Below are 26,373 nucleotides of genomic sequence, written 5' to 3'. Positions count from 1 at the left end.
TATTGCATGTCCGTGACGTGTTTAGCATGTCAAGCAAGGCAAGATTGAATTTTTTTAGACTCCACTCGACCTCTTATCGCATGTGGCCAATAGTCCTTATTAACTATAATATTCTGCCATGGCTCTCTACAAAGAAGGGACAACTAGTCCTTAGCTTGCTTATATTGTGGGAGGGGGAAAAATGTGAAAGATGTAAGCAAACATATTAGGAGGTGGTCTGCCAATATATGAGTCATTCTTATGTGGACCATGTAGGAACTTTCGGGTTTCAAAAAGTACTAAAAGAGATTAGATTTTGTTCTCATTTCTTTCTCTAACATGGCACATTTATATTTGTATTGACTAGATATAGATGTTATGGTGTAGGCCTAGTCACTTAGGTTACTAAGCATGTCCATTGCGTTGACTCCCAAAGGTCATGGATGATGAAGAAGATAATTAATCTAGGACATGCATCATTCTTGTGAAGAGCCATGATTTGAGAGAAGAATTCCTTGGATTATTTCCTATATGAATGAATGTTTGAAGCTAATGTGAGTAAAAAATGGTCCGTGAAGATTCACTTCTAAGTGGAATGTGACAGTTCTCGGTTATGAGTTGCCATATTGGATCCATTTATAGATCAACCATCCACTAGGTCCCATGTATGTTTTCAAGAATATTGGAAACTTGTTGGGGGGCCATAATAAGGGAAAGAGAGATACTCTGGGAGCAACAATGGACTTGAAGAAGATAGATATGATGGAGATGAATTATCAGACAAGCTCTAATAGTTGTGTGCAACTACCTCATGCTCCTTGGGTCCTATCCACTAACAAGGAGTGCATAGTAGGTATATCCACATGTTGATGGGTATTATGCATTCTCTAATGTCTGCATTTTCTAAAAATAACCAACTATCATGACTAAAATCCCATGATTGATGTAAGATATGGTAGGTTTGTTTTGATTGTAATAAGCATGACTTGATTAAGTACTATTTATGTATTTTAAATTGCATAGATCTACAATACATGATGTATTACTCACTCTAAAGACATGTTCAATGCTTTATAAATGGTCAAACTTAGTGCAATGGATCTCGTAGAAGGAGATAATGATTTTCTTAATTAAATCCATAAGGCAAGGAGCACTAAAAATAGCCTATGTTTGTGAGAAGTGGATCTTTTTGTGTGATAATAGGGTCGTCGAGTGGGCTTTACGCATCAAGGCTCATCCAAAGGAAAGTATGGCTAAAGGTTGGATAGTTTCAAAGGCATTATTTTACATTTCAGAGTGGCTACCAATGGTGGATTCTAATAGTAAGATGCTATGGATATTGAAGGATGACAATAGACTAATTGGAGATATGGTAGTTGGAAATGGGATAGAGAAGAAAATAGATGGAGTCATGGAGGAGAAGGTGAATTGTTTTTGTATGTTGCACCATCTATCCATGGAGAAGTGGTTGAGTATGTACAAGCTTACCAGAAGGTGATGAGAGGTAGTAAAATCAAAATTTTGGTATAACATAGAGTGTCTTCTTCAGTATCTGAGGGCAAGGAGGAGTTTCTGTGGCTCATGACTATGGGATGGTTGAATGATGCTCTCATAATAGCTTTATGTCAAGGGAAGGAAGTCACTTGTTAGGAGTGGGAGTTCTCAACATGATGGAGTTTAAATAAATGCATGCTTTCATCATGATTGTATCTAGAGATTGTATGCAACAACTAACCTAGGTGTTTCAATGTATAGTACAAACTCTATAGTGTGGTGTGGTCATGTGAGAAATTTTTTAGTGCAGCACATCAACAAATAGCAAAGTTTGAGTAAGAAAGTCCAGGGTGGGCCATAGATCAAGATATTGTAGTGGATGAGATAGAGTATATTAGCAATCTATAAAGTGTAATTTTGGTATATTATCATAGCTTCTACATGATCATATTTGATGTAAAATGGTTCAAAATGGTATTGGAAGGAGCAAGGATAACCATTCGATGAGGGCTATCTGAGTTTTTGAAGGTAGATTCTAAGAAAATATGAAACAATTTGCAAGACACATTTGTCTTATTGGATCATTGTAGAGTAGGTTTATGGCTTTTTTTTTTTAACTTTACCTTAGCAAAATGAAGATCATGAATGTCTTTTTAGTCTGTAACATATTGTTCATCAATTCCAAATAGGTAATCTTTTACCCTAACCCACAACAACCTCATTGATGGTATACTGTGCCTATAATATCTTGGATGGCTCAAGTGTATGATGAAAGCAATTGTTTCTAGCATGGACGTGGAGAGTATGCAGGTAGAGGATTTGTTGTTGTAGAAGAGGATGAGGAGGGATTGTGGTATGTGGAGCAGACAAGCATGGATAATCTAAGGGAGGAGACAAGAGTACAAGAGTTCTTTGAGAGTAAAGTAAAGTCTTTTTTTTTGTGGGGACCTTTGCCTAGACCTTTCAATGAATACCAATAGCTTGTTATGCAATCATAGGATCACTTGTATTTGCTTCTGCTTGTTGTCAAATTCATTAACTATTTAGTTATGTTAGTAATTTAGTAAATAGTTTTTAACTTACATATCTATTTGCAAATATATATTATTGTGCTTTACTTTCACCCTTATATTAAATGTGCTAACATTGATTTTTGGCTAAAGAGTAAGATGAGCCCACAATACATAGATAAGAAGCTACATAAGATCTTTATGCATATATCTCCAGGTCAAATGATGCACTTTAGGAACATATTAGATGTAGACTTGTCTCAATTGGTGTCTAGGTATTCTATATATATATTCTGCCTCATCATGCTCTGCCACATTGATCTCCAACATGTGAGCTCATGCTCTAGGTTGGCCATGGAGGGAGGTGACTGATGGATGCGTCACTCCATCGCCATGGACTTTCTCTCCTCCTTGTCTTATGGATGGTTTTGGGGGGGGTGCTAGAGAGATATAGATGTTGTGACCCTAGTTTTTGTTTCTACCACTTACTCTATCCTAGTTCTAGAGAGGATACCTCTTGTACCTATTGTGGAGACACTGATGCAGTGTCCCTTTCTCATTGGTCAAATGGATAGTTATCACCTCTTGGATTTGCTGTACATATAGATATTTTCACTCTTGTGATGCCATGGTAAACTCAATTGTCTATATAATGTACTCCTATGGGTGTTACTATGATAGATACCACCATTCTAGGTATACAAGGATCTCTTAGTCACACACGAGAGCATCATCTGAGGTGGAAGATGGTGCACTCTAGATGCACCCCACTAGGGCATGGGTACTTGATAAGAAATCTGATGTTGTGTACACGAATGATGAGAGTAAGAGGTTGATTGCACGCATGCGTGAGTTGTACCAATAGATTTTTATGCACAACATATTGAATTATTGGAAAACTATACCAGATTCTAGCAAGGATTACACAAAGTAGTAGCATCCTTGCATGAGAAGTTTGCAGTATCCACTCTAATTGATCAATTCTATTAGCGTACCAAAGCTCAAGTGACTAGACTAAGAGGATGGGAGAAGACTCATAGAGGAGACTGTGGACTCTTTGAGCTGGTGATAGTCGCAATGAGAGGGAGTGTTGAGAGTGGAAAAAGACTGAACTTTTGACTGATTTTTGTTGTTTTTGAGGTCTGAATGGTTGATTTTAGATGGATTTAGAATGATGTATGGTTGTTAATGGAAGTGTTTGAGAGTGTTTTGGATGATATTGATTATGTTTTGGAAGTTTATGATGATTCTTAGTAGAAATATGAAGCTCTGTGATGTTCTGATAGGTTCTGATACCTTCTGTATAGCCTCTGCTTTGTTCTTATTTTCTTCTGTATGAAGCATGGATTGATGATTGATGAAGGTTGAAATATATTTTGGAAGCTTATTGAATAGTTTTTGATAGTTTGGAATGGTTTTAGTATGATTTATGAGGATTTGATGTTCTTTGATGATCTTCTGTAACCCTCTGTAAACCTTCTGTCTCTGTTCTGTATCTACTCTGTTCTTGTTCTGTGATGTTCTGTAGATCTTCTGTAAGTGTTTTGTAGAATATATGTGTGCCTTTGGGAATTTTTTCTAACTTTTGGAAAGGACGAATCTAAGTTCAAAAGAGCTAAAACAAATGGAAGAAGTAGCTGTTGAAGACTGAAGAGAAGACTAGAGTGACAGTGACAGTGACAGTAGTGAGCTATGAAGAGACACTGTAGTAGCTCTGGTGCCTCTTCACATCATACATACCTCTTGGGAGGTGTATCCACGACCTTAGAAGGATTATTGAGAGTTATTATTGAGTATTGTAGTGAGGAGATGATGTACTATTGTGTGTGTGAGAGAGAGAGTCAGAGATAGCCAATTTTAGCAAAACAGTGTATCTGTATATGAGAGATTGAAAGAGAAAACTACGAAGACATTGAAGATGAATACTGTGTGATTGATTTCAATTCAAAAATGGTGTATTCTTTTATATTCCTTGTTCTATTGATGGATTTTATGAAGATGTTGAAGATTATGATTGATTCTATCAAATCCGTGGGAGATATCTACTATGATGCTGCATGAAGATTTGCTATTTTCTTTGTTTTGGTCATCAAAAGAATGAAATAAAAGCTTGTTGATGTTATAAGATAGATTTTCTTGCAGTAGAATCCCCTTTTCCTTGGTGTTTCTCTTGGGGCTCCATGTTTTTTGTGTGCAGCTGGGGAAACTTGCCATCAACAAGCATCAAAAGAGGCTGAAAATGAAGGAAATGGCATTGCCAAGAAGAGAAGAATTGCTGGCAAAGTTCCTTCTTCCACTGAAGAGTTGGAGATTTTTATTGCCAAAGCCACTTTCCACAAGAAGTTCATCCCACAATGGTGGAAACATATTACCATCATGATGCATGCTCTATGTGGTGGACTGTTTCCTCTTCCTGTTGAAGCAGCAGAAACTTGCATCTTGGTGGCAAATTGTTTGGGAACAAACTAAAGAGCACAAGCATAGAGAATGACTATCCATGGAAGATTTGGTATTCATTGAGAAGTTTTCAGGCATCATCAAGTGGGAGATTGTGAAGAAGCTTCAAGAGTCTTGGTCTGTGGAGATTCACAAAAACAAGAAGGAAAAGAGTTGAAATTTGTTCGTGGATGCTCAACAGCAAGATACGTGGGATGCTTGGTGTACTGACAATCTTCTATTTTGTCCAATTAGCAACTCACTGGAACTTGGTAGATATAGTGTTTTTTACAACATATACTGTTGAAACCCTTAGAAGCTGGCATTATTATAATGGCACAACAACGATCCTAAGAAGAATGAGTTTTGATACTTTCAGAATGGAATATCTCCCCCTCTGTACTGGTTTGAAAGCTGAATTCAGAGATGTTGAAAAGAAGTAGAGGAGATTTTGGCCAGAGAATCCCCTAGAGACTGAAGCCCTCTCTAATTCTATCCTGTTGAGTACAGACCAACTGGTTGGACCCAACCCCCTGATGAATGATGCAATCAAGAGGCAAGCGTTAGAACAAGTCCAAAGGTATGTAAGAAGAGAGAAGGCAAAAATCAAAGCTGAGAACGAGCTCGCAGAGCAGAAGCCTCCTTTGACGCCCTAAAAGCACTCTTTACAGAAGTCCCCATGGCGACTCAAGGTCCCCTTCCTAGTTAGATTCATCCTAGAAATATTGATGATAGGCCAACAAATGTAGTTCCATTTCCAGTTTTTAAGGGAGAGTACAATGAAGACCCTGATCTTCATGTAGTAGAATTCATGGTAGCATGTGTGGTTAACAATGCCAGAACCCCTGAGCATTGGTTAGCAATATTCCCTACCACTTTTAAAGGCGCGGCATTTCAGTGGTATGAGAGACAAGCAGTAGGAAATTTTGGCACTTGGGATGACTTGAAGTTGGCCTTCCTCACTAAATTCAGGCGTGAAGGTTTTGAAGAGCGGATGTGAGAGGAGTTCATAAACCTAAGTCAGTCCTCTAGAGAAAGAGTAGAAGCTTATGTCTCGCGAATGGAATCCATCTTAAAGAGATAGACTAAGCATCATTCGGATGAAGGCATTCAGAAAGGAGTGTTCCTTAGAGGCCTACAACCAGAAGTTTGCAAGTTCGTGGAATTGAGAAGACCAGTCAATCTGCAAGCTGTAGTGAAAGGTGCAAGATTGTATGACGAATTGAAGCAAGGCTATCAATGACTCCAGGAAGAGGAGTCTTACCTCCTCCCATGCCAGGAATAGTATACCCACCAAATGCAATCCCAGGGACAGTTCCCTACCCCTATCCCCAGATGCAAACAATGCCGCAGTATAATGCACCTAATCCACTATGGTCACCATAGACGACAATGCCTCAAATGATGGTTCAACCACAACAACAGTGGCCTCAAACAATTCCTCCAATGGCGACTCAACAACATTGAAATCCTACCAACTTGAATCAACAATCCCAAGTCTCAGCAGGAGCTTTAAATCAGAACTAGAATAGAGGACCCTCTGGATCAACCCAACCAGTGTATGGAGTAATTATAGAAGCTTTACAAAACCTACTACAAGTACTTCAAGAGGTGAAAATCTGAAGGACTGCTTATCCAACTCAGTTGCAAGTATCAAGAAAGAGCTTATGGATGTGATTACAGAGCAGCTAAAGATGTTGAAGGTGAATACCACCAATATATCCACTCCTATGGGAGCTGGGAGAGATGTGATGCATTCTAATACATGGTGTGAAAAGTGTCATCAAGTGGGACATTTAGACACTGAATGTACCCGAAAACCAACCATTCCTAGAGCCTTCTGTTCCTACTATTTGTGGAAGAACCATACAGAGGATATCTACTCTCTAAAAGAGATGCACGAATGAAGAAAGAAGGATGAAAATGCAAGATTCAACTTGCTGGAATCCAAAAAGACAACACAAGATATTGGACCAAAGCCTAGGAATTTTGGTCCTAATTTTGGTCCAATGAGGTTTCTCTCTCAAAGTTATAGAGAACGACAGTCTGGCGGTGGTCAAAGATCAGAGGTGGAATGTTACAAGTGTGGAGAAAAGGGTCATATCTCCCCGAATTATCCAAACCCTAGAAGATATGTGGATTATAAGCCCTTACGCAGCCGATGCAAAGGAGAAGGCCACACTGCAAAGGACTGTCCAAGTCCAGCCTCTGTAAAGGCCAACGTCACTGATAGCCAACAGAAGGTGCAAGAGCCTGCCTCCAATTTGGTAGAGTTGGAAGTTGTCACTGTCACATGCACCAAGAAGAAGGAACTAGTTGTTCAGAATGAAAATAATTCTCTTGCTAAGACTGTGAAGTTCAACTTGCCAACAGAGGGACATAGTAGTACAGGACAGAACAATGCAGTACAGAGCACTATAGTGCCACAGAGAGTCAAAGAGACAGTCCCAAAAATAGGACCACAGGTCCAGGAGATAGATGATACAGAAGCACTTCCAAAAATAGAGGAAGTGCCGATGCTACAATTGTTAGAAGAAAAAGGAAAGATGAAAATGGGTGTAGCCCCATTCCCTAGCAAGCTGGAAAAGCTCGTGGATCCTATCAAAGATTATGACTTGGTAAAACACCTAGACACTTTTAAACCAAACTTAACATTCCAACAGTTGTTGCTGATGTTGTCTCCCAGCTACCGAAAGAAATTGAAAAGCATCTTGACAAGAAGACATGGACTAAGGATTGCTCCCTCAACAGTGACCAAGACCAATAAGGCCCCGGAGCCTGTAAAGGAAGTAGATGTGGCTAACGCCTTCCTAGATCCTAGAACCCCAGAGATTAGTGTATGGATTGAAGGATGCTTTATTTGAAATGTTGATTGATAGACGCTCATCAGTAAACATAATGACGGATGTGACAATGAAGGACTTAGGGTTGCAAGGAATTCAACCTACAGAGTGGCTTACCAGATTGGCAAACCAAAGCAAAATTAAACCATTGGGCATCCTCCCATACGTAAAAACAACCCTTGCAGGAAGAGACTATTGGCTGACATATTTGGTGGTCAAACCAAATTCTTATAGGACCTCACACCCTTTGCTGTTGGGAAGACCTTGGCTTTTTGAAGCGAGAGCCAGGACGAACTGGTTCAAAGGAAACCTAACCCTAGGCAGAGGACCCAACAAAGTGGTGTTGAAATTGTATGGATTGCAAAAAGGTAATGGATCCACATCCATCAAAGTCATAACTGGCTCCTCCCATAAAGTAACAAATGGTACATCAAGGGATGAAGAGGCTGTTAAATAGATCTTTCCCAAAAAAACAGAGGCACGGTCCCTAACAGTGGGCACTATAAGCCAACTACCAAGGGAAGCAAAGTCCTTGTCCATGGGATAATATCTCCTGCCACAACTAGAATTAACTTCTGAAATCACCTCTGACAGTGAGATAGAAGCATGGATGTAATGTTCTCCCTATTACATGGCAGTCAGAGACAGAGCTAGAGACAGAGACAGAAGCAGAAGCAGATGCAGAGGCAGAAGATCTGTTCTTCTCCTACAGAGACTCTACAGAAGTAGAGACAGAGCCTCCAGAGGAAGAGGATGAAATGATGAGGAAGAAAATGAAGCAGGTTATGAAAGTGCAGATGAATAATTTCCTCTGATAGGGATAATCTTGTTGAAGTCCCTGTAGAGACCTCATAGGCCAAAGATCTCGGGGTGTTGGAGGGAATGACCATGGTTCCATTTGGGTTGACCAATGGACCACAAAGTATGCAGAATTTGCATAAGAAATCTGCATAAGCAATGGATTAAAGGCATAAAAATTAAGTTCACCAGTATCTCCTATTTCTTTGACTACTCAGTTCGAAGAAAAGATGATGATGATGCCCCCTGCCAACAAAAGCCAGAGCTATCAAAGCCTCGGCTTCTAGAAGGACCGTGCTATGTGGCATTCCTGGATGCATCCTCTGAAGATGAGTCCCTAAGTCCAAAAGAAATCACTACTCACACAGAAGCAAACAAAGCTCTGATACCCTTCCAGCAACCTCAACAGACAAATGAGTCATTTGTTCAGAAGGAGGACATTTGTTCTAGTGGAACATCAGATGATGACACTACTTCCTTGAAAGAGTCAGACCTCTATCCAAAAGAAATCCGTGGGACATTTATCCGCGAAGTGGAAGGTGAAAGACAAGTGACGTTCCTGGATACTAACGGTACTGAGTGTCACTTAAAAGTGGATCTCAATCTTCCGGCAGAAGAACTAGTGGTCATGCAAGATCTACTAAAGGAAAACTTAGATGTGTTTGCTTGGTCATATAAAGATCTAAAGGGGATTGATCCCACAGTATGTCACCATCACATTGACCTAGAGCCTAATACCAAACCTATAAGGCAGATACAAAGACTTATGAATCCTAATTATTCTGCTCTGGTGAAGGCTGAATTATTGAAACTTCTTGAAGCTGAGTTCATTTATCCCATGGCTAACAGTGAATAGGTTTCGCCCATTGTGGTAGTACCCAAGAAGAACGAGAAACTTTGAATATGTGTGGACTTTTGAAAGCTCAATTCAAAGACAAAGAATGATCATTTCCCTATCCCTTTTACAAACCAACTATTGGACACAGTGGTAGGCCATGCACTTTATTCCCTCTTGGATGGATTCAGCGGATATAACCAAGTCCAAATCGCAAAAGAGGACCAATCCAAAACAACCTTCACCACAGAATGGGGAACCTATACCTATAGAGTAATGCCATTTGGGCTCTGTAATGCTCCTACCACCTTCCAACGAGTAATGATGGCTGTCTTCCAGAATCATCTTCATGATTTCATTGAGGTGTATCTTGATGACTTTTGTGTCTATAGTTTGATCCGTGAGCATTAGGGACACCAAGAGCAATGTTTTGACAGATGCCGAGAGTATGGGATTTCTCTCAACCCCGACAAATGTGTCTTTGACGTCTCATCAGGAGTTCTTCTGGGCCATATTGTATCTACACAAGGGATTGCAACAGACTCGGCAAAGATTGAGAAGATTGCCGCCTTGACAGCACCAACAAACCTCAAGCAATTGAGAGGATTTCTTGGCCATGTGGGCTACTACAAAAGATTTATTGCATATTTTGCAACCAAGACATCCCCTCTGCACAAGCTCCTAAGGAAAGATGCTGATTTCCTTTGGACTGATGACTGCAAAGAAGCCTTTAATACCCTAAAATAGTGCATTATCAAAGCACCTATCTTTTAGCCTCCTGACTGGACAAAGGAGTTTCATATGCATACAGATGCATCAAATGAAGGGCTAGGTGTTGTCCTATGTCAAAAGGGCCCCTCTAAATTAGATTAACCAATATATTATGCAAGGTGGAAGGTCACTGATAGGGAACGGAACTACATAGTGACAGAGCTTGAGTGCTTAGTAATGGTGTTTACACTAGATAGGGAACGGAACTACACAGTGACAGAGCTTGAGTGCTTAGTAATGGTGTTTGCACTAGAGAAGTTTCGACACTATTTAATGTCAACGCATTTCAAGTTCTATGTGGATCATGAAGCCCTGTCCTTCCTGATGAACAAAGTAGATGTTAAAGGACGACTGATGAGATGGTTGCTCCTATTCCAGGAGTTGAATTTTGAAGTGGTCACTAAGCCTGGCCATTCCCATATCCTAGCCGATCATCTATCACGGATCTCTCAAACTACAAAAGAGGAACAGGATGATCCAGACCTTCCTGATGCTTTCTTGTTTCTAGTTGAAACAATTACTCCCTAGTATACAGACACAGCCAACCTCCTTGCAACTCAACAATATCCTCTTGGCATCTCAAGCCGTGAGAAGAAGAAGCTTCTGTTAGAATCAGCCCCCTACACTTTGCTAGGCGGTGCACTGTACAAGAGAGGAAAAGATGAAGTGCTACGAAGATGTGTTGCAGGAGTTGAAATCGGCATAGTATTGAAAGTATGCCATGACGAACCATGTGGTGGACACTTCGTAGGAGAAGCGATAGCCAGGAAGGCTCTATTGGCGAGATACTGGTAGCCGACCCTCCACAAGGATGCATATGACTACTGTAAAAGATGTGATGCTTGTTAGCAAATGGGGAAACCCACTAGAACAAGTGCCATGCCACTGCAACCTATTCTTCCCCTAAAGCCGTTCGAGAAGTGGGGGATTGATTTTGTGCGTCCCATTGATTCACCCACCAGACGGAAGCGGAACTGATACATCTTAGTATGTATGGATTATGTCACAAAGTGGTGTGAAGCTAAATCCCTGAAGTAGGACGATGGTAACATCGTAGCCCTATTCATGTACGAGAATATTATCACCCATTTTGGCAGTCCCCTCAAGCTAGTAATTGACAGAGGTACTCATTTTCTTAACAAAATCATGGAGGAGCTGACATAGTTGTATAAGATCTGCCATTGCAAGTCCACTCCTTACTATCGCAGAGCCAATGGCCAAGTTGAAGTCACCAATCACATCCTTTGCTCGATTCTGATAAGAACGATTTCCGCACATCGTCATGACTGGGATGATTGACTTACAGAGGCCCTCTGGGCATACACAACCTCCCATAAGGCAACTACAGGATAGACCCCTTTCCAATTAGTGTATGGTACAGAAGCCGTCTTCCTTGTTGAACTAGAATTTTCCTCTTTGCGAGTGGCAGTTAAAGAACGCTTGGGAGTTGATGAGTCACTGCAACGCCGCCTCGTGTACTTGGAATGCTTGGATGAGATTTGAAGGATGGCCCTACAGTGTATGGAAACCACCCAAGCACAACGCAAGGCCTATCATGATAGTTTTATCAAGCACAAGGAGTTCAAAGAAGGTGATCTTGTCCTAGCCTATGATTCGAGATTTGGCAAGTTTCCTGGCAAGCTTCAACAATGGTGGATGGGCTCGTACAAGGTACTTGTTGTCAATCTAATGGCTCTGTTTAGGTGCAGACCATTGATGCCTCTCATGATCCTTTCCTGATCAATGGCTATCGTTTGAAGAAGTATTTCCCTCCTTGGGGATCTTGACAATCACAGTCAACCTATCCTCTCCCTTTTGGGCATCGTACCATCCTTCTCTTCTTGCTTCTAATAGCCCTTATGATTCTCCTCATGAGGCGGTCTCGTTTTGCTAGCCCCTCACAGATACCTCTCAACCCGACCTTATTCTCTTCTCGTTTGATCCAACAATGTTGGCAAGGTTGGTCCTGATACATGGTATTTCTACCATTTTCTTTATTAACAAAAAAAAAGAGAAAAAAGAAAGAAAGAAAGAAAGAAAGAAAAACAAACAAACAAACTATTATGGGAGAAAAGGAATAAATTCCTTGTCATAATAGGGCTTGTTCTAAGAAAAGGTGGAAACACCCTTGGGCGGAAAGTTGACTATGGAAAAGGTGATAACACCCCATAGTTCAGGATAGTTGATTCAGCAGCGAACCTTTCCAGCAAGTAATTTGAAGCCACCTCCCTTGGTGCACTGTCTTTGCAATATCAGTCCGTCTGCCCTTCTTAAGAGATGGTTTTTCTTACAAATCATTGAAGTATGAGACTTGTTGGCTGTCTCCTTGGGTGCGCCTCGTCTTCAACATCCTGATGACAACAACAACTGACATGATCTTCATCATCAACCCCTTAAGTGATGTGAGCTTTCATCCTAACAGGATGGGGACATGAGTATAGGCTGCCCTTTGTATCTTTCAACAGAGCGTGAGATAGAGGGGGGGTGAGTGACCAGTTTTTCCCTTCAAATCAAATGAGAGGTGAGATGTGTGAACGGAGTGTTGCACGCATGGGACGGGCCTCTCAATGCACAATGCACGATCTGTTCATGTGCACTGCACTATAAGGCTCCCTGGCCTTCCTTCTTGCATTGTATGCCGGCACAGGGCGGGATGCACAGTTGCACCATCAAAAGTGCACAAGGCATACAACCTCTGCACAAGTGACAGTGACGATTACATTAATGGGTTTCAGGAATGGGTTGTCCTCCTGGATCTTTCAATAGAGAGTGAGACAGAGGGTGGGTTGAGTATGACGAACGTTTCTTCAATCAATTATTGAGAGGTGAGGATTGAGGGATGTTACGACAATTGGAGTCAAGTACATTTCTGTTTCCCTATGCACCCACGAGATGGGTCTCTGCCATCAGCACATGATACGTCACTCTGTTCTATATACTGCACTGCACAGCTCCCTGGCCTTTCTGCTTGCACCTATGCCAGATGGGGATGGACGCACTGACGCACCACCAATTGTGTACCCTGGCATACTCCCCCTACACCATTTCCTTGTCGATTCCTAAAGTCGACTCCTAAACCGGGTGTGAGCTTTGGGTTTCATCATTATTCACTCGAGTGATGTTAGTAATGGAGCGAGTGACTGTTCTTTCATCCCATTTGAGTGATCCTGAGTTGAGTGCAATATCCCTCATCATCGACGAATTTCCTATGATTCCTTCAACCAGCTACCTCCCTGGGTGCTGCCGCATGGTCCCTACCATGAAGGACCTATGTTGTGAAGACCCCTTGGTACCTCTTGTTGCCGACAACGACATAAGATGCAACCTCGATAGTCGACATTACTCCTTGGCAATATGGGCCAAGCTTTTCTAATCCTACACCTTCTGTTTCTTAGTGACGGTTATGTCTTAAGTGTGGGGACGTTTGTGGTTGGTCTTATATGTGGTACTAGGTCCTTATTGTTCGGTTTTCTTTATACCCTTCCTGTTAAGGTTTTAAGTGTGGGGACGCATCCCTGCACGTCTATATTGCATATCCCCATGCATATACCCTGCTCTGATCATGCATCTATGCCATAACTTCATTTTTCCCTGATGGGGTCCCTTACCCAGCCACCCGTCCACTTTTCCCCCTCCCTTGGAGTCGTTCCTTTTCTATTTCCCTTTGTCCTTTGTTTTCATGCTCTTTCATGTGACCGCACCCTACGTTCACCAAAATCCAAATCCAACCTTACATCCCTGTTTGTTCCTTTGAAATGCCCATTTTTCCTTTTTACCAACCCTTGTTTCGATAGCTGGTTCTTGAGTTATTAAAATTTCAAGCAATTCTCGTAAATTGGACGATTTTCCATGTGAATGCATCTTTATTGCTTCAGAACACTGATCTAATGTACCAACCCTGCCCTATCCATTCCTCCTGACATTTTTCCTTTTTACTCCCTGCCATTCTGATGCATGGTTGGTCTGTTATTAATTTTCGTGAGTTTTTGGGCCCTTTTCACGCCTATTTTTTATATTTTTCCATGTGAACATGTCGTATTTTCACCGGAATTCCAGTTTCATTTGACAATCGTGTCTCACTAGCCTTTTTCCCACTTTTTCATTTTCCTTTCCCCTCTTCTGACTGCTAGATTTTTAGTTATTAAAATTTTCAAGTGTTTTCGAGTGTCTTTTTTGTATTTTTTGTATGTGAACCCCTCCTCACTCCGCTCGCAATGTGTTTTGATGTGACAGTCTTGTGCATCCCCTTCCCCGCGACATTTTTCTTGTTTAGCCCACTTCGTTCCAGCAATTGGTTCTTCCCGTATTAATTTTCGAGTCCATTTTCGGGTCCGTTCTTGGGGTTTTTCCCATGTGAATGCATCCTATCTTAATCAAAATTGTGTTTTGCTATGATAGGGTTGTTGGGCAGGTTATTCTGCACATTTTTCCTTCTTTCCACACTTCGTTTTGATGAGTAAATTTTCCAATATTAACACACACATATATTTTCAAGTATCTTTTTTGCGTTTTCCCCCTGTGAACACCTTGGTTTTTCCCTGGAACCCATGTCACATTTTTCTATCATCTTCCCCTTGTCTCCCGGCACATTTTTTCTTTTTACGATTTTTCAATCCGGTGTATGATTTGGGTTTTATTAATTTTTCTTTCTTTTTGTCGTGTGGTCGCATCTCTCGTGTCGCGTGTGAACATGCCTGTTTTTTGTTTTAAGCGCCTCGAGGTTCCCATGTGGCCTTTGTGCCTCACATGCCGCCGTCCCCACCCCATCTGCTTCCGCCGATACAAAATTTTTTACTCCCACCCCGCGCATACGCGCGAGACGGGGGTGTACTCACTTTTAATATACAAACCAAATTTAACTATTTAAAGAAAACCAAAAAAAAAACCAAATGCAAAAACAAAAAAGACACAAACACCCCCAACACACAACCCCACAACCCATACCCACCCCTCAAAAAATTGTAAAAACAAAACCCACTCACCAAAAAAATAATTTAAAAATAATAATAAAACAAAAACAAAAACAAAACCAATCAAACACCAACCACAAAAACAAACACACATAATAAAACCCACCTATTGAAAAAAACAAAAAAAAATATCATCCAACCACAACACGAACACGACAAAGAAAATGACAATGACACCAAACAAGAGAACAAAGAAAAAAACACAGAGCAAAAAGAAAAAACGAGAAAAAAAAAAGAAAACAAAAACCAACAAAGAAACCAAATTTTTTTTTTTAAAAAAAAACTTACATATTCGTTGTCCCGCGAACATCGTCCTCTCCTCCCCTCCTTCCACGTCCTCGCAGCACCACGACCTTCTCCCTCTCCACGCCTGACGCCGCCACACCCTCCCTTCCTCCGTTCCTCTCCATGCTTGCCTCTCTCTTTTCCACAGTCATCGTCCTCCTTTGCGGCCACCGCCCGGACGCCGTCGCCATTATTGTTGTTTTTGTCATCGTCGTCGTTGCTGCCATCGTCTTCGTCGTCGTTGTCGTGTCATCATTCAGGTCCTCCTCCTCCACGGCCTCCTCCACGGCCTCCTCCACCACGTCGCCTCCTTCCCCCACGTCGCTCCCCTCTCTTCCTCCGCCCACCACTCCTCCCCTCATCACGTCCTCCTCCACCACGCTGTCTGTCCTCCTCCTCCTCTCCAGCCAACTGCCACCTCCGTCGCGTCCTCTTCGCCTACCTCCCCTCCTCCAACCACGTGGCCTCCTCCCTTGCCGCCGCGCCCACGCCGCCTCGGGCCACCACGATCTTCTCTCTCCTCCTCCCTTGCCGCCGCGCCCACGCCGCCTTGGGCCGCCACGATCTTCTCTCTCCTCCTCCCTTTCCACCAGCGCCCCGCTGTCTCAACCCCTCACCCTCCTGGTTCATTTTTTTTCTTAATTTCCTACCCTTATTTCCTTACCTTGGTTAACTTAATTTCCTAACCTTCCCTACCTACCTTAATTAATTTAATTTCCTAGCCTTACCTAACTCACTTAATCAACTTAACCTTCCCTACTTAACTTAATCAACTTACTTAACTTAACTTAACTTAATCAACTTACCCCAACCTAATCAACCTAATTAACTTAACTCACTTAATTCACTTAATCCACTTAATTAACCTACCTAACTTAATTAACTTAATTACCCTCCCTAACCTAATTAACTTAACTTAATTTCCTTAACTCATCTACTTCACTACCCTCCACTAACCCCCATTTCCCCCTGTTTTAGCCCCCGTTCCTGCCCCTTCTCCACTCTACTCCTACCCTCCACACGCAACGCGGGCGCGTGTACGTGCGTGGCCACCGGGTGTTCACGTGCGAGGACGCACGTTGGGTCTTCTCCATGCAGTGGTGCGTGCCGTCCTCGAGCACACTTAGCTGTTCACACACAGCTGGGTATCTCTTTTGATTTTCCACAAACCCGCTAAAAATACCTATAAAACACATAAAAACATTAAACAATTCATAAAAATTCAATTTAAAAAATTATTTAAAAATTTTCTTACTAAATTTAGTAATTTTTTGGTTGATCTTTCTAATTATAATATAGGGAATTAATTGCAAAAAATTTAATTATATTTGAAATCCTTTTAAAATTCACTAAAAAAGTGAGAAAATTTCATTAAAATTCACTAAAAATCAAAATTAAATTCAAAAAAATCATAGAGAATTCCATCAATACATTTGACTATTTTTGGAATATTTTAAAATAAAAAAATAAAAAAAAGAAAAATCAATAAAAAATAATAAATAAAATAAAATACAAAGTCAAAACACACCTAAATGACAATTTAAAAAAAAATATTACTAATAATAATCTTACCCAAACACTAATCCACATTAATTATACCACATGTGATCCCCCTAATATTGCTTTGATATTTATTTAAATCGAAAAAAAAACTAAGGTGCTTTACTTTTTTCAATCAGTGGTTTTTGCTTTTTTGTTGGATTCCTTGCATTTGGGACTACTCAGTGCACCCTCAGTCTTTTGCATATGCACCCCTACCAGGTATCTATTTTTTGTGCTTATTTATTTTTTGTCATCCCTTAACCACAGTTAATTGTTAAAATGAACTTTATTTACCCATTTTTCACGCGGGCTCGCGCTAACACACAACTTTCTAATAATTTAAAATCAACCCGCAGTTCACTTTGCATGCGGTACGTGCGCTTTAGAGGTACTTTAATTTTAAATAAAAATGAACCAATCGTCTCAAAAATGCATGCGTTGAAAAAGAAGAGCGCTTCAGACACATTAAATTTTTAATTAATGAATATGCATTTAGAGACCTGAGTTTGGGGATCGCAGTCCGGGTTTCATTAAAGCACCGTTTCACATTAATAAATTGTAATAACAATTTAAAAATAAATCTCCATTTTCTTATTAAGGTTTACAACCTAATAAAATTTCCACCATTGTTAATAGTTTCTTAAAATGAACCCTTCATTAAAACCATTCCCGTCACTGCACTTTTTTCCCCTTTTTAATAAATACGCTTCATGGGATGGGCATGTATAGTCCTTTAAGTTGATATTGTTCATCAAAGTTTTGGTTATGTCCTGATTAGGTTTTTGAGATATTATGGTTTGCTTGTGTGATATGATTACAGGTGCGGTTTGTAGTTTTTTTTTTTTTGACTGATACAGGGTCTTGGGTTAGAGCTTGTTGCATAGCATGAAGCTTTCAGTCGCATATGTGTAGGGGCCATGTCGAATTTTTTCTAGGATGTGGGTTGTTTGGGGTGGTCAATTGGTTAGTTACGTCTGTGTGTGTGCTTCTTTTGATCGATTTCTTTTTTATAGCTATTTTGCTATTTTGCAGGTATTGTTTGTGTTTGTGGTATGTGTATATTCCATCTAAATGGCGCCTCAAGCTCCTCCTCCTGTTCAGTATGTCCCATTGATCAGTAGGGATTATTCTTCCCTATTGATTTTTGAGCCTATCGCGAAAGCTGGCCTTGCAACTTTTGTGGCTGCTTCACTCCCTTCGATTCTAGACGATCCATCCCTGTGTGATGAGTTTCTTGCGTCATACAGTAAGAAATCGGGCCAAGTTCGTGGTACTTCCATGGTTTTGACACCTAGAGGGTTAGGGAAGGCTTTGTCTCTTCCCTACAAAGGAGAACCCTTTGTTACAGCCAGACAATTATTCTCAAATGATGAGATTCTCAAGTTGTTACAGAAGTAGACCAAAGAGATCCTTGATGTCAAGAAAGTGATTAACACTTCAAGAGTATCTTTTTCCATGATCACACTGATCCTCTCTGGAAGCTAGTCTACCAATTTCTCCAAGACAGGTTCATGCGTGCCAAGACACCATCCCACTATTTGTCCAAGGAGCTCTTCACAGCTTCGAGGATGGTGTTAAAAGGGGTTGCTATTGACTGGAGTACTTACCTGCTTACGAAGATGGACCAACATTTTGTCAAAGTGACCAGAGGTAATGTTACCAATGTCACTTATGGTTCCTATTTATATGCTTTCTTGACATATTCAGGCCTTGAGAAGGGTGTGCTATCCCTTCCTCCATCTGATTCAGTACCTCCCCCTCCACCTTCAGAAGACTTAGAACCCATTGACATAGAGGATCTTGGTTCCCCTCCTCCATTGGTTATTCAGCGGAAGTGCTTGAAGTGTGTAGCAGAGAAAACTCCCCCAGTCATTCCTTCATAACAATTTTTGCTACCTCTGGAAGTGACCTCCCTGCCCTCACATGCAATAATTTATTCAGGGCACATCGAGAGGGTTCTTTGGAAATATCAGTTCCTTCACTGAACAGTTTAGTGTCATGGGATGCCATTCCTTTCCTTTGTAACAACATCCAGAATTCTATTGAACTCTCAGTGACAGCTTGTGTTCAACAGTTATATGCTTCTTTCTATGAAGAATCGATGCAATCCAAAGACTAGTTGCATAAGGCAACCACAAAGTTAGCCTTTATTAAAGACACTCTTACTGATCTGTTTAAGCAGATGGAACAGCAGACACAAATGATTGAGACCTAGAGAGAAGAAATATCTTCTTTGAAAATTCAGTTAATAGAGGCTCAGTCAGAGGTCACTAGAGTTTCGGAGGAGAAAGAGAAAATGTCCAAAGAAGCTCAAGAGTTTAAGACTCTTTTAGATACAAAACTCTTAGCTTTGCAGACTGCTCATAATACATTGGAATCACAAGCCTCCCAGATTAAGCAGTTGTAGGACCAACTAGCGCAGTCACGGTCCATTCCTCCAAGTCCCAGTGTTCCTATGATTCCTTTTATATATTAGCAGAACTTGGCAATTCTCCAGAGATAGGCCACATTATGTCCATTGTTTCAAGATAAAATGGAAAGATTACAGTCCAGGATGGATTTGTTATGGTCTATATTTGAGCACTTTCAGGAGTATGTTCCTTCGGACCATTCCTTCTTTGTCTACTATCAATTTTGTAGAAGTTGGCCTTCTATATGAAGCTCTCAACGATGGATCTCCCTCTTCCAGAGGATGGTTGAAGTGGGGCTTGGTATTCTGATTTGCTGACAGAAGTTTTCTGTATGGTCTTTGAAGATTCTGTGATGATGGATACCGTGTTGCTGTCTTACATGTATCTACGAGGTGATCTGTTGATTTCAGATGATGTAGATCTGGCTTGGTACGTGGAGGATGTGGTCTTACAAGCTACCTTATATGTCAACTATTTGGAGTTGAGGATAGATGACATGTTCCAGTGCTATTCTTCTAAAGTGGCTACTTGTCTTGACACTTCATGGCATTCAATGACTGATTTTGTGGTCTTGAACCAACACCAGAATACAGCTTCTACTTATGTGCAGAGCACTAACCAACTGAGGGTGGATCTCCTAGCTTATCTTTCCAAGAACCATCCATTTGATTCGTCCTACTTTGATGCCTACCAACGACGATCTATTTTAGGTCCCTCTATTTCTAGCTTATTGTACTATCAACAAATGGCCCATCGCTATGATGCTTATTTTTCCCTTTATAAATCCAACTTAGCAGCTATCTTACCTCTCCTTTTCCAACCTCAGGGTTTTCCTCAAATTCCTATCTTTACCTATTGTTCTTTCATTGAAGATCGAGTCTTTTCCCCTTCTCCGCCATGTCCTTCTCTTGCAACAATAAACTACAAAGGAACAACCTCACTAAAGTGGATATATCAATTACAATTGCTTTGTTGGCCATTCAAATCAATTTGAATAAGCTCTACAATGCCATTTTTACTAGACAATGTGGTTAAAGTTCAAAGAGACCATCAGGTTGAGTTTCAACATTACATCATTTTGTGAACAGTAAGCTACCAACAATATGTGTCTTAACCATTGGAATTTAAAAAAAAAGCTTAATTAAATCTTTCCATCTATATATTGTACAACAGCCTAGATCCCACACCAAACTCTTGATCCTCACATAAAATCTACATTAAATGAAATTAAAAAATAGAAACATGATCTTTTTTAAGTCAAATTTGGAAAGGAGTTAATTTTCAAGGCAAAAAGTTGACAAACTAACCTTCTGCAAATTCCAGAATTTAGTTGTATTGCCTTGCACGAAGTTCCACTAATTCAAAATAACATGATATTTAATAAACAGGAACCCCTTTGCTTTTGGATAACTCTCAAAGATCTGAGAAAGGCGTCTACAAAAGAAAAAGTAATGGTTAACAAACAAAACTCCAATGTGCATAAAAAAGTAAAATCATGTATCCAACTAGCTACTTGATATTGGTTTTGTGACAACAACATCTAAAGGGAATTTTTGGGATATATAGATCATGTATTTTGATTGATATTAATCCCTTGGTGACCAAAGAGTTGAATGCTAATAATTGGTTCTACAAAATTTGGCAATCACAATAGAGGTAAAAGTTTAAAGAAGGGCCTATTCGGTAGTGCTTGAAGCACTTTTGTCTCCAAGTCTCATAATTTCCACTAGACTTGAATATGTGTTGGCACGCTATCATAATGGCAAGAGTATACCTAATGGGTTTTTTTCCTCATATATAACATCATCCGAGCATGCTTGCATGGCTCATGGGTCAACAACTCTATGTGGCAATAAAGTCGTTCTCCTCTAATTGTCCTATATTCAACATCATCAAAGCAAGTTTCTATCACTCCACTCTTTGGCAATTCATATAATGAAGCTAGTGTCAAAAAAATGGCTCGCTTTAGACATTCATTCCTATTTTGAGTTTCAGTTGCTTTCAGTTTTGCTGATGCATAGCATGTCTTTGAAGGCATCCTAGTATGTTTCAGAAGCATTAACACTGCAACATAATAGAAGCTACTACTTTCAAAGCTTTAGTTGTGAAAAACTCTACTGATACAAGATGGACTAAAGAAGCCCAAAGAGAAGGCACCCCCCTGGGACAATAGCTTCATTTCTCAATAATTATGTCATTCTTCATAAACCTGTGAACTAAAAGTCCTCCTAAGACATCAAGTCAAGATTTTTTTAATGGATTAGACCTTCACAAAAAAATGATGTGAACTACAAACACAAGCTATTTGAATGTCCTAATAACTTTCAGCATGTATATCCACATTGAGGTAAAAGAGTATTTATTTGAATCACTTGTATGCTTGCCATTCTTCAACTGCTTCAACTCCAAATGCTGGATCAATTTTTTCGAGAACTATAACCACAATGTTGAAAATTGTGCCACAAAGTATTTTCCATCCAAGTGCTCTTTTATTAATTGGCCAATCATAGAACATGATTAAGACAACATCCCCATAAAACTTTCTCCATCTGAGAAAATTTCCAACTTCAAAGGCGGAGTACCAGAGGCATGAACTCCCAACGTATTGACTAATTTGTTAGAGCTTTCCCCCTGTCAATTTCAAGAGTGAACATTCTTGGTTGGGTACACCCCATTGAAACAAGATCCTGAAGCCAAGCCATAGTATAATCCACATCTTGAGCTGTCCAAAAACTTGCTTGAGCCATAGAATAGCTTAGATCATCAACTTGTTTAAAGAAGGTTGCCTTCTTTGATCTCCAAGAGACCAAAAAGTCAACTAGTATGTCAACACTATCATGTAATTCCTTCTCATCTTCAAAGAAATGTGGCTATCTTGCCGGTCAACCGATGGTGGATATAGTGTCCCATAACCCCCAATCTCCCATAAGAGTCTTTGCGCCCAATATCCTCTGAAACTCAAGGGTTTACTGATAGAGGAAGCATGAGCGCCCAGAAAGCCGGAGAATGGAACAATGTATTGAGATGATTAATGGGAGCCATCGTACCTTGTGGAAGTGCAATAGGAAGGGCATGTGTATCAAACTTGATATTAAACAACTTAGATTCTGATTTTTGAGTATTATAAAAAACAAGGTCAACATCAAGGAACCCATTGGCTAATCCTTGTTGCTGAGAATAGACTATTTTCCACTTGGCACATGTCCATAACAAATCTCTGCATTTATGTTACTTAGAGATTCCAAAGGGACGCCCCTAGGCCACGTAGATCTCTGACCATAGTGAATGTAAGGGTTGAAAATTGCTATGTTATCAAACAACACATACTGCAATAAATTATTGCTCTTGTTATTAGATAGCTCCAAGTTAAAGTGGTTGCTCAGGTCCCCCTATTACAGATGCATTCTCATCTGCATCATAGATCACCTTTCCACCATGCTAGATTGCACATAAATATCCAACACTCTTCCTCATGTATGAAACATATGGAAGGTGGGCAAGGATCCTATAACCAAGAGCTATTTGTTGCTCAATTGACAAGAAAATGGATCCTCTCACTTCCCAATCACTTGGTGTGTATGTATCTCCAACGGCAACAACTTGTCATCCTTGCATATTCACTATAGCTTGAACTTGCTCCGAGAAAGAGTTAGAGGTTGTTAGCACGATCCATTTGTCTGCCTTGACAACATAGAATTTCCTAGTATCTACCACTTTGTGCACCTTCTTGAAGTCTAATTCAGGGTATGGATTCTTCTGGGCACTCTTTGGGTCTGCGTATACACAGAGGAGGGCCGAGGAGTCACCGCGGTTGCAAATGACGATGAGGATGAGGAAATTGAGTAGCACGAGACCCAAGATGAAAAGCTTGGGTAGGTTTCTTCTGGCTGAGATGGACAAGGTCCTTTCGAAGCAGCTGAGATCTGAGGTAAGCAGTTTTGAAGTCAATCTTCACCGCGGAATCATTCTTGTCGTCCTCATCTTTGCTATGGGGCGGGTGTGCACTCTACTTATGAGTAGTGCTGAATGTTGAGGCTTGGTTCGCTCCTACTAGACAAGCACTATGAGGGAGGATTAGATGCAAGGGGACATAGTGTTGGCTCATGATACCCCACACACACACACCAACAAAGATGCACACAATCTCGTGCAATCTCAAGGTTTATGACATTTTTGCTTAAATTTTCTCTTGTGTGAGGGAATGGAAATGCAATGAACTTTGCATTTGAAAATTGCAATTCATTTAAGTCCCTTTCAAAACAATACAATTTTAATTAATAGAGATTTACATCATCAAGAAATATCCGATGGTTTTACCCCAAAACCATCACCCTAGCTCTTGGAGAGTAGCTTGAATGATATCTCAAATACTAGGAGCAAGGTGTTGTTTGCATAAGGTCTGGTATGGTTTGAAACAAGCACCTATGGAAAGATGCACACTCATTTGATTGCTCTTGGTTTTAGTCATTCACACTAAGAGCATGCCCTTTGTCCAGATAAATGCAAATGTTTTGTTGATTCTCATTATTTAGGTGGACAATATGCTATTGATTGGGCTCCACGAGATGTGTATTATGGTCTTGAAAGTCAAATCACAACATTCATTTGATGTTACAAATCTTATCCATTTGCATTACTAACTTGGCATGCAGTTCACTGTAATAGTTGGGGGGGGGGGATGCGTGGGCCACTGCCTAAGGTTTTCAATAAGGCTAAGGTTTCTAAATACACATGATTTAAACAAAAGTTGCACCTATGGGGCTATATCTTTCTATACAGGAATCATGTTTCTACAAAACCATGTGTGCTTCAAAATCACAGCTCTTACAATGTTCTAAAGCTTGAGGGTTTTGCCATCCAAGGCACCTTTTTCCTTGAAAAAGTGATAGATACATGCTAGTAGAAGCATTAAGACCCCTGCTTTAGGAGACCCAATTTTTTAGTTTAGTCTACAATGTCTTTGCCATTGGGCATTGCCAAAACAAGTGTAGGATAGTTTTATCTCTCCTTAAAACAAATAATGCATAGTACTGAAACTTTCTAAAATCGGAAGTGCATCTTTCATCAGTAGCTTTCTAGCCAATATCTTCCAAGGGAACACATTCAGTTTAGTAGAGGGGTAGCTTGCTAGACACCTAAGAGCCTACTTTTTCTTCTCTAAGAGGTTTGTGGGTATAAGTTCTTCTAGTTGTATTTTGACTTCAAGATGATTGCTTTGTCATTCCTCTCAAAATCCACCCTCTTCTTTATCTTAACAACGAGCTTTCCCTTATGATTAATTAAGTTGTGGAGAGCATCAGCAGAGGCCTACAAAACATGTGGAGGCCATCAAAATGAGAGCATCCATTCTCCTCTTCCATCATGATTGTCATCTCTTTTCTATACTTGATCTTATAAGGATTGAAAAAAAGAGAGGGATGGGGGTATCTCCCTCTATCAACCATCTTCCCTTTGATTGGATTTTCAAACCTTCAATCTTATTCATCTCTTGAGCTATAAGAAAATCTTCAATATGTTCTACTAGGAGCCACATGAGAATAGCATCTTTATGATTAAAAGCAATATCATACAAAATAAACTCTTTACATCTAAAAAGACCAACCATATGTTTTCTTCTAAATGCAATTTGATCTCTACCATCTTCCTTTGAAAGTTCAATCTGATAAAAACATATAGCCTTCTAATTTAAGAGCGGGTTCAACTTGCCTTCAACTAGCCTAATCTAAAGCTTCTTTGGTTTACTAAATGAATTTTTGTTTCTTTAGGAAGGATACCTTGAGTTCAAGTGGAGGTGATTTTGAAGACTACATCGATTGGATAGTGGTCAAAAGCCATGATAGCTAGGATAATCCTCGCCTTGATATGAAGGGCTAGCCACCAACCCATTGGCTTACATATGCTCTATTTAATCTTGCTACCCTCCATGATGAATCTTTATGGCAATTACGCCATGCAAAGCATTGCAAGAATGATTGATCGATTGCATGCACCACATCAATAAACCATGTTGCCTACAAAGTGCATCCTAACTTTCCCTTTCTCGCAATAAGAATGTTTAAGATGCAACAATCTATTAGTGCTCCAACATGTCACATTCTAGGAGAGTATAGTTGTGCTTCATGCCATGGACTTAACTCTTATTCCTTTAGGAGCTTCAAACCACATACTGTAATATTTCCAAAGGCCAAAAGGATAATGTGCAATAAGGGCAAATTTTTTTAATTATCCCCTCCCTCCCCTGCCGACGGTCATGTTGGAGGAGAGAGAGGGGAAGCACGATGACTGACACCGTTCTAGAGCTCATGGAAGGGTAGATGCTCATGCATCAAGCCGTGTGGGGGAGGGGAGGTACCTCTCCCTCTCCCTATAAAAAAACCTCGCCATGTACGGAGAAAGGGGAATGGAAAGAAAAAACGGGAGGGCGTAAAGCTGTCGGGATGTTGTAGTTCCAGACGAGAGGAAGGCGATAGTCATGTTTGGCAGAGAGGAGGGGTAGAACGGGACGTTGCCGTGGAGAGGGAGATTAAAGCCGCTAGCTAATGCTTCCGCGCCACCGCCTGAAGCAGAGGTCGCCCTAGCGCCGTTCCACCGCCTACAAGCCCTAGTAATTAATCATCTCCTCTCCCACCACGTGGGATTTCCAAGATGTTCCTAGAAGCTTTAGAAGCTTCTTAGGAAGCTTCTAAAGCCCCCTAAGGAAGCCCCCCTTCTTGTGGGCTTTGACAAGCCTTCTCTAAGTGGGTTTATACCCCCTCCCCCCACCCGAGATTTAAGCACCTATTCCCTCGCAAGTTCCACGTAAGTCCCCTTCTTCTTGCAACTTCCACCCAAGTTCCTTTTTCCTCAAAATTTCCACCTTAATCCCTTCTTCTTGAAATTCCCACCTAAAACCCCCCGTGCTATAAGCCCTTCACCCTTCACCTTTCCCCTTTTACCCTTTCACCCCCGGGTTTTAAACCCCTAAGCCTTTTTTACCCCGTGTCCTAAAACCTCTCCAAG

General features: G+C 40.6%; 1 pseudogene; it reads right to left on the bottom strand.

The window, feature by feature from the left end:
- Nucleotides 1-20,529: 20,529 nt before the first annotated feature.
- Nucleotides 20,530-25,758, bottom strand: LOC148038176 (putative glycosyltransferase STELLO1; annotated as a pseudogene).
- Nucleotides 25,759-26,373: the final 615 nt, after the last annotated feature.

The sequence above is a fragment of the Lygodium microphyllum genome, chromosome 3 (assembly GCF_053477565.2).
Source record: "Lygodium microphyllum isolate KBCC chromosome 3, Lygodium_microphyllum_v1.1.10, whole genome shotgun sequence".
NCBI classification, from domain to species: Eukaryota; Viridiplantae; Streptophyta; class Polypodiopsida; order Schizaeales; family Lygodiaceae; genus Lygodium; species Lygodium microphyllum.
This window is presented reverse-complemented; position numbering and strand designations above follow the sequence as displayed.